Here is a 9,708-nt window from a genome sequence, read left to right as displayed (position 1 = left end):
ATTTTGACATTTTTGCCTTACTATAGCCTTGCTTTTTTGGTGATTTTTCCGACGTGCTGTTTTATGGTGGTTTGGGCCATTTTTATATGTTTTAATGCTTTGGCATGTCTCAGCACGGTATTTGATGCTGTTTTAAGGTGTTTTCAGCTGTTTTCGGGACATGTCAAATTTTGACATTTTTGCCTTACTATAGCCTTGCTTTTTTGGTCATTTTTTCGACGTTCTAGATTATGGTGTTTTAATGCTTTTATATCGCTTTTAATGTTATAGCGTGTGTCTGCATGCTATTTTATGCTGTTTTAAGGTGTTTTCAGCTGTTTTTGGGACATGTCAAATTTTGACATTTTTGCCTTACTATAGCCTTGCTTTTTGGTCATTTTTCCAATGTGCTGTTTTATGGTGGTTTGGGCTTTTATATCGTTTTAATGCTTTGGCGTGTCTCATCACGCTATTTTATGCTGTTTTAAGGTGTTTTCAGCTGTTTTGGGACATGCCAAATTTTGACATTATTGCCTTTACTATAGCCTTGCTTTTTGGTCATTTTTTGACATTCTATATTATGGTGTTTTGGGCCATTTTCATATCGTTTTAATGCTATGGCATGTCTCAGCATGCTATTTTACGCTATTTTAAGGTGTTTTCAGCTGTTTTTGGGACATGTCAAATTTTGACATTTTTGCCTTACTATAGCCTTGCTTTTTTGGTCATTTTTTCGACATTCTATATTATGGTGTTTTGGGCCGTTTTTATACGTTTTAATGTTATAGCGTGTGTCTGCATGCTATTTTATGCTGTTTTAAGGTGTTTTCAGCTGTTTTTGGGACATGTCAAATTTTGACATTTTTGCCTTACTATAGCCTTGCTTTTTTGGTGATTTTTCCGACGTGCTGTTTTATGGTGGTTTGGGCCGTTTTTATACGTTTTAATGCTTTGGCATGTCTCATCACGCTATTTTATGCTGTTTTAAGGTGTTTTCAGCTGTTTTTGGGACATGTCAAATTTTGACATTTTTGCCTTACTATAGCCTTGCTTTTTGGTCATTTTTCCAACGTGCTGTTTATGGTGGTTTGGGCCGTTTTATACGTTTTAATGCTTTGGCGTGTCTCATGACGCTATTTTATGCTGTTTTAAGGTGTTTTCAGCTGTTTTTGGGACATGTCAAATTTTGACATTTTTGCCTTACTATAGCCTTGCTTTTTGGTGATTTTTCCGACGTGCTGTTTTATGGTGGTTTGGGCCATTTTATATGTTTTAATGCTTTGGCATGTCTCAGCAGTATTTGATGCTGTTTATTTTAAGGTGTTTTCAGCTGTTTTTGGGACATGTCAAATTTTGACATTTTTGCCTTACTATAGCCTTGCTTTTTTGGTCATTTTTTCGACATTCTATATTATGGTGTTTTGGGCCGTTTTTATACGTTTTAATGCTATGGCATGTCTCAGCATGCTATTTTACGCTATTTTAAGGTGTTTTCAGCTGTTTTTGGGACATGTCAAATTTTGACATTTTTGCCTTACTATAGCCTTGCTTTTTTGGTGATTTTTCCGACGTGCTGTTTTATGGTGGTTTGGGCCGTTTTTATACGTTTTAATGCTTTGGCGTGTCTCAGCACGCTATTTTATGCTGTTTTAAGGTGTTTTCAGATGTTTTGGGACATGTCAAATTTTGACAGTTTTGCCTTACTATAGCCTTGCTTTTTTGGTCATTTTTTCGACATTCCATATTATGGTGTTTTGGGCCATTTTCATACGTTTTAATGCTATGGCATGTGTCAGCATGCTATTTTACGCTATTTTAAGGTGTTTTCAGCTGTTTTTGGGACATGTCAAATTTTGACATTTTTGCCTTACTATAGCCTTGCTTTTTTGGTCATTTTTTCGACGTTCTGTATTATGGCGTTTTGGGCCGTTTTCATACGTTTTAATGTTATAGCGTGTGTCTGCATGCTATTTTATGCTGTTTTAAGGTGTTTTCAGCTGTTTTTGGGACATGTCAAATTTTGACATTTTTGCCTTACTATAGCCTTGCTTTTTTGGTGATTTTTCCGACGTGCTGTTTTATGGTGGTTTGGGCCGTTTTTATACGTTTTAATGCTTTGGCGTGTCTCATCACGCTATTTTATGCTGTTTTAAGGTGTTTTCAGCTGTTTTTGGGACATGTCAAATTTTGACATTTTTGCCTTACTATAGCCTTGCTTTTTTGGTGATTTTTCCGACGTGCTGTTTTATGGTGGTTTGGGCGTTTTATATCGTTTTAATGCTTTGGCGTGTCTCATCACGCTATTTTATGCTGTTTTAAGGTGTTTTCAGCTGTTTTTGGGACATGTCAAATTTTGACATTTTTGCCTTGCTTTTTTGGTGACTTTTCCAACGTGCTGTTTCGTGGTGGTTTGGGCCGTTTTTATACGTTTTAATGCTATGGCGTGTGTCTGCATGCTATTTTATGCTATTTTAAGGTGTTTTCAGCTGTTTTTGGGACATGTCAAATTTTGACATTTTTGCCTTACTATGGCCTTGCCGTTTTGGTCATTTTTCCGACATTCCATATTATGGTGTTTTGGGCCATTTTCATACGTTTTAATGCTATGGCATGTCTCAGCATGCTATTTTACGCTATTTTAAGGTGTTTTCAGCTGTTTTTGGGACATGTCAAATTTTGACATTTTTGCCTTACTATAGCCTTGCTTTTTTGGTCATTTTTTCGACATTCCATATTATGGTGTTTTGGGCCATTTTTATACGTTTTAATGTTATAGCGTGTGTCTGCATGCTATTTTATGCTGTTTTAAGGTGTTTTCAGCTGTTTTTGGGACATGTCAAATTTTGACATTTTTGCCTAACTATAGCCTTGCTTTTTTGGTGATTTTTCCGACGTGCTGTTTTATGGTGGTTTGGGCTGTTTTATATCGCTTTTAATGCTTTGGCGTGTGTCATCACGCTATTTTATGCTGTTTTAAGGTGTTTTCAGCTGTTTTTGGGACATGTCAAATTTTGACATTTTTGCCTTACTATAGCCTTGCTTTTTTGGTGATTTTTCCAACGTGCTGTTTCGTGGTGGTTTGGGCCGTTTTTATACGTTTTAATGCTATGGCGTGTGTCTGCATGCTATTTTATGCTGTTTTAAGGTGTTTTCAGCTGTTTTTGGGACATGTCAAATTTTGACATTTTTGCCTTACTATAGCCTTGCCTTTTTGGTCATTTTTCCGACATTCCATATTATGGTGTTTTGGGCCATTTTCATACGTTTTAATGCTATGGCATGTCTCAGCATGCTATTTTACGCTATTTTAAGGTGTTTTCAGCTGTTTTTGGGACATGTCAAATTTTGACATTTTTGCCTTACTATAGCCTTGCTTTTTTGGTCATTTTTTCGACGTACTATATTATGGTGTTTTAATGTTTTTATATGTTTTAATGTTATAGCGTGTGTCTGCATGCTATTTTATGCTGTTTTAAGGTGTTTTCAGCTGTTTTTGGGACATGTCAAATTTTGACATTTTTGCCTTACTATAGCCTTGCTTTTTTGGTCATTTTTCCGACGTGCTGTTTCGTGGTGGTTTGGGCCGTTTTTATACGTTTTAATGCTATGGCATGTCTCAGCATGCTATTTTACGCTATTTTAAGGTGTTTTCAGCTGTTTTTGGGACATGTCAAATTTTGACATTTTTGCCTTACTATAGTCTTGCTGTTTTGGTGATTTTTCCAACGTGCTGTTTTATGGTGGTTTGGGCCGTTTTTATACGTTTTAATGCTTTGGCGTGTCTCAGCACGCTATTTGATGCTGTTTTAAGGTGTTTTCAGCTGTTTTTGGGACATGTCAAATTTTGACAGTTTTGCCTTACTATAGCCTTGCTTTTTTGGTCATTTTTTCGACATTCCATATTATGGTGTTTTGGGCCATTTTCATACGTTTTAATGCTATGGCATGTGTCAGCATGCTATTTTACGCTATTTTAAGGTGTTTTCAGCTGTTTTTGGGACATGTCAAATTTTGACATTTTTGCCTTACTATAGCCTTGCTTTTTTGGTCATTTTTTCGACATTCTATATTATGGTGTTTTGGGCCGTTTTTATACGTTTTAATGTTATAGCGTGTGTCTGCATGCTATTTTATGCTGTTTTAAGGTGTTTTCAGCTGTTTTTGGGACATGTCAAATTTTGACATTTTTGCCTTACTATAGCCTTGCTTTTTTGGTGATTTTTCCAACGTGCTGTTTTATGGTGGTTTGGGCCGTTTTTATACGTTTTAATGCTTTGGCGTGTCTCATCACGCTATTTTATGCTGTTTTAAGGTGTTTTCAGCTGTTTTTGGGACATGTCAAATTTTGACATTTTTGCCTTACTATAGCCTTGCTTTTTTGGTGATTTTTCCGACGTGCTGTTTTATGGTGGTTTGGGCCATTTTTATATGTTTTAATGCTTTGGCATGTCTCAGCACGGTATTTGATGCTGTTTTAAGGTGTTTTCAGCTGTTTTCGGGACATGTCAAATTTTGACATTTTTGCCTTACTATAGCCTTGCTTTTTTGGTCATTTTTCCAACGTGCTGTTTCGTGGTGGTTTGGGCCGTTTTTATACGTTTTAATGCTATGGCATGTCTCAGCATGCTATTTTACGCTATTTTAAGGTGTTTTCAGCTGTTTTTGGGACATGTCAAATTTTGACATTTTTGCCTTACTATAGCCTTGCTTTTTTGGTGATTTTTCCGACGTGCTGTTTTATGGTGGTTTGGGCCGTTTTTATACGTTTTAATGCTTTGGCGTGTCTCAGCACGCTATTTTATGCTGTTTTAAGGTGTTTTCAGCTGTTTTTGGGACATGTCAAATTTTGACATTTTTGCCTTACTATAGCCTTGCTTTTTTGGTCATTTTTTTGACATTCTATATTATGGTGTTTTGGGCCATTTTCATACGTTTTAATGCTATGGCATGTCTCAGCATGCTATTTTACGCTATTTTAAGGTGTTTTCAGCTGTTTTTGGGACATGTCAAATTTTGACATTTTTGCCTTACTATAGCCTTGCTTTTTTGGTCATTTTTTCGACATTCTATATTATGGTGTTTTGGGCCGTTTTTATACGTTTTAATGTTATAGCGTGTGTCTGCATGCTATTTTATGCTGTTTTAAGGTGTTTTCAGCTGTTTTTGGGACATGTCAAATTTTGACATTTTTGCCTTACTATAGCCTTGCTTTTTTGGTGATTTTTCCGACGTGCTGTTTTATGGTGGTTTGGGCCGTTTTATCGCTTTTAATGCTTTGGCATGTCTCATCACGCTATTTTATGCTGTTTTAAGGTGTTTTCAGCTGTTTTTGGGACATGTCAAATTTTGACATTTTTGCCTTACTATAGCCTTGCTTTTTTGGTCATTTTTCCAACGTGCTGTTTCGTGGTGGTTTGGGCCGTTTTTATACGTTTTAATGCTTTGGCGTGTCTCATGACGCTATTTTATGCTGTTTTAAGGTGTTTTCAGCTGTTTTTGGGACATGTCAAATTTTGACATTTTTGCCTTACTATAGCCTTGCTTTTTTGGTGATTTTTCCGACGTGCTGTTTTATGGTGGTTTGGGCCATTTTTATATGTTTTAATGCTTTGGCATGTCTCAGCACGGTATTTGATGCTGTTTTAAGGTGTTTTCAGCTGTTTTCGGGACATGTCAAATTTTGACATTTTTGCCTTACTATAGCCTTGCTTTTTTGGTCATTTTTTCGACATTCTATATTATGGTGTTTTGGGCCGTTTTTACTTTTTAATGCTATGGCATGTCTCAGCATGCTATTTTACGCTATTTTAAGGTGTTTTCAGCTGTTTTTGGGACATGTCAAATTTTGACATTTTTGCCTTACTATAGCCTTGCTTTTTTGGTGATTTTCCGACGTGCTGTTCTATGGTGGTTTGGGCGGCTTTATACGTTTTAATGCTTTGGCGTGTCTCAGCACGCTATTTTATGCTGTTTTAAGGTGTTTTCAGCTGTTTTTGGGACATGTCAAATTTTGACAGTTTTGCCTTACTATAGCCTTGCTTTTTTGGTCATTTTTTCGACATTCTATATTATGGCGTTTTGGGCCGTTTTCATACGTTTTAATGTTATAGCGTGTGTCTGCATGCTATTTTATGCTGTTTTAAGGTGTTTTCAGCTGTTTTTGGGACATGTCAAATTTTGACATTTTTGCCTTACTATAGCCTTGCTTTTTTGGTCATTTTTCCGACGTGCTGTTCTATGGTGGTTTGGGCGGCTTTATACGTTTTAATGCTATGGCGTGTCTCAGCACGCTATTTTATGCTGTTTTAAGGTGTTTTCAGCTGTTTTTGGGACATGTCAAATTTTGACATTTTTGCCTTACTATAGCCTTGCTTTTTTGGTGATTTTTCCGACGTGCTGTTTTATGGTGGTTTGGGCCGTTTTTATACGTTTTAATGCTTTGGCGTGTCTCATCACGCTATTTTATGCTGTTTTAAGGTGTTTTCAGCTGTTTTTGGGACATGTCAAATTTTGACATTTTTGCCTTACTATTGCCTTGCTTTTTGGTTTTTTTTTTCGACATTCTATATTATGGTGGTTTGGGCCGTTTTTATACGTTTTAATGCTATGGCGTGTGTCTGCATGCTATTTTATGCTATTTTAAGGTGTTTTCAGCTGTTTTTGGGACATGTCAAATTTTGACATTTTTGCCTTACTATGGCCTTGCCGTTTTGGTCATTTTTCCGACATTCCATATTATGGTGTTTTGGGCCATTTTCATACGTTTTAATGCTATGGCATGTCTCAGCATGCTATTTTACGCTATTTTAAGGTGTTTTCAGCTGTTTTTGAACATGTCAAATTTTGACATTTTGCCTTACTATAGCCTTGCTTTTTTGGTCATTTTCGACATTCCATATTATGGTGTTTTAAATATTTTTATATGTTTTATTGTTATAGCGTATGTCTGCATGCTATTTTATGCTGTTTTAAGGTGTTTTCAGCTGTTTTTGGGACATGTCAAATTTTGACATTTTTGCCTTACTATAGCCTTGCTTTTTTGGTGATTTTTCCGACGTGCTGTTTTATGGTGGTTTGGGCTGTTTTTATACGTTTTAATGCTTTGGCGTGTGTCATCACGCTATTTTATGCTGTTTTAAGGTGTTTTCAGCTGTTTTTGGGACATGTCAAATTTTGACATTTTTGCCTTACTATAGCCTTGCTTTTTTGGTCATTTTTCCAACGTGCTGTTTCGTGGTGGTTTGGGCCGTTTTTATACGTTTTAATGCTATGGCGTGTGTCTGCATGCTATTTTATGCTGTTTTAAGGTGTTTTCAGCTGTTTTTGGGACATGTCAAATTTTGACATTTTTGCCTTACTATAGCCTTGCTTTTTTGGTCATTTTTTTGACATTCTATATTATGGTGTTTTGGGCCGTTTTTATACGTTTTAATGTTATAGCGTGTGTCTGCATGCTATTTTATGCTGTTTTAAGGTGTTTTCAGCTGTTTTTGGGACATGTCAAATTTTGACATTTTTGCCTTACTATAGCCTTGCTTTTTTGGTGATTTTTCCGACGTGCTGTTTTATGGTGGTTTGGGCCGTTTTTATACGTTTTAATGCTTTGGCATGTCTCAGCACGCTATTTGATGCTGTTTTAAGGTGTTTTCAGCTGTTTTTGGGACATGTCAAATTTTGACATTTTTGCCTTACTATAGCCTTGCTTTTTTGGTCATTTTTTCGACATTCTATATTATGGTGTTTTGGGCCGTTTTTATACGTTTTAATGTTATAGCGTGTGTCTGCATGCTATTTTATGCTATTTTAAGGTGTTTTCAGCTGTTTTTGGGACATGTCAAATTTTGACATTTTTGCCTTACTATAGCCTTGCTTTTTTGGTGATTTTTCCAACGTGCTGTTTCGTGGTGGTTTGGGCCGTTTTTATACGTTTTAATGCTTTGGCGTGTCTCATCACGCTATTTTATGCTATTTTAAGGTATTTTCAGCTGTTTTTGGGACATGTCAAATTTTGACATTTTTGCCTTACTATAGCCTTGCTTTTTTGGTCATTTTTTTGACATTCTATATTATGGTGTTTTGGGCCATTTTCATACATTTTAATGCTATGGTGTGTCTCAGCATGCTATTTTATGCTGTTTTAAGGTGTTTTCAGCTGTTTTTGGGACATGTCAAATTTTGACATTTTTGCCTTACTATCGCCTTGCTTTTTTGGTCATTTTTTTGACATGGTATATTATGGTGTTTTGGGCTGTTTTTAGACATTTTAATGCTTTGGCGTGTCTCATCACGCTATTTTATGCTGTTTTAAGGTGTTTTCAGCTGTTTTTGGGACATGTCAAATTTTGACATTTTTGCCTTACTATAGCCTTGCTTTTTTGGTCATTTTTTCGACATTCCATATTATGGTGTTTTGGGCCATTTTTATACGTTTTAATGTTATGTCCTGTGTCTGCATGCTATTTTATGCTGTTTTAAGGTGTTTTCAGCTGTTTTTGGGACATGTCAAATTTTGACATTTTTGCCTAACTATAGCCTTGCTTTTTTGGTGATTTTTCCGACGTGCTGTTTTATGGTGGTTTGGGCCGTTTTTATACGTTTTAATGCTTTGGCGTGTCTCATCACGCTATTTTATGCTATTTTAAGGTGTTTTCAGCTGTTTTTGGGACATGTCAAATTTTGACATTTTTGCCTTACTATAGCCTTGCTTTTTTGGTCATTTTTCCAACGTGCTGTTTCGTGGTGGTTTGGGCCGTTTTTATACGTTTTAATGCTATGGCGTGTGTCTGCATGCTATTTTATGCTGTTTTAAGGTGTTTTCAGCTGTTTTTGGGACATGTCAAATTTTGACATTTTTGCCTTACTATAGCCTTGCCTTTTTGGTCATTTTTCCGACATTCCATATTATGGTGTTTTGGGCCATTTTCATACGTTTTAATGCTATGGCATGTCTCAGCATGCTATTTTACGCTATTTTAAGGTGTTTTCAGCTGTTTTTGGGACATGTCAAATTTTGACATTTTTGCCTTACTATAGCCTTGCTTTTTGGTCATTTTTCGACATTCTATATTATGGTGTTTTAATGCGTTTTATATGTTTTAATGTTATAGCGTGTGTCTGCATGCTATTTTATGCTGTTTTAAGGTGTTTTCAGCTGTTTTTGGGACATGTCAAATTTTGACATTTTTGCCTTACTATAGCCTTGCTTTTTTGGTCATTTTTTCGACATGGTATATTATGGTGTTTTGGGCTGTTTTTAGACATTTTAATGCTATGGCGTGTCTCGACACGTTATTTAATGCTATTTTAAGGTGTTTTCAGCTGTTTTTGGGACATGTCAATTTTTTACATTTTTGCCTTACTATAGCCTTGCTTTTTTGGTGATTTTTCCGACGTGCTGTTTCATGGTGGTTTGGGCCGTTTTTATACGTTTTAATGCTATGGCGTGTCTCATCACGCTATTTTATGCTATTTTGAGGTGTTTTCAGCTGTTTTTGGGACATGTCAAATTTTGACATTTTTGCCTTACTTTTGCCTTGCTTGTTTGTTGTTTTTTCGACATTCTATATTATGGTGTTTTGGGCAGTTTTCATACGTTTTTATGCTATGACATGTCTCAGCATGCTATTTTACCCAATTTTAAGGTGTTTTCAACTTTTTTTGGGACATGTCAAATTTTGACATTTTTGCCTTACTATAGCCTTGCTTTTTTGGTGATTTTTCCGACCTACT

The sequence above is a fragment of the Plectropomus leopardus genome, chromosome 3 (genome assembly GCF_026936395.1).
Source record: "Plectropomus leopardus strain MGB_pleo_1.0 chromosome 3, ASM2693639v1, whole genome shotgun sequence".
NCBI lineage: Eukaryota > Metazoa > Chordata > Actinopteri > Perciformes > Serranidae > Plectropomus > Plectropomus leopardus.
Note: the sequence above shows the minus strand (reverse complement) of the source record.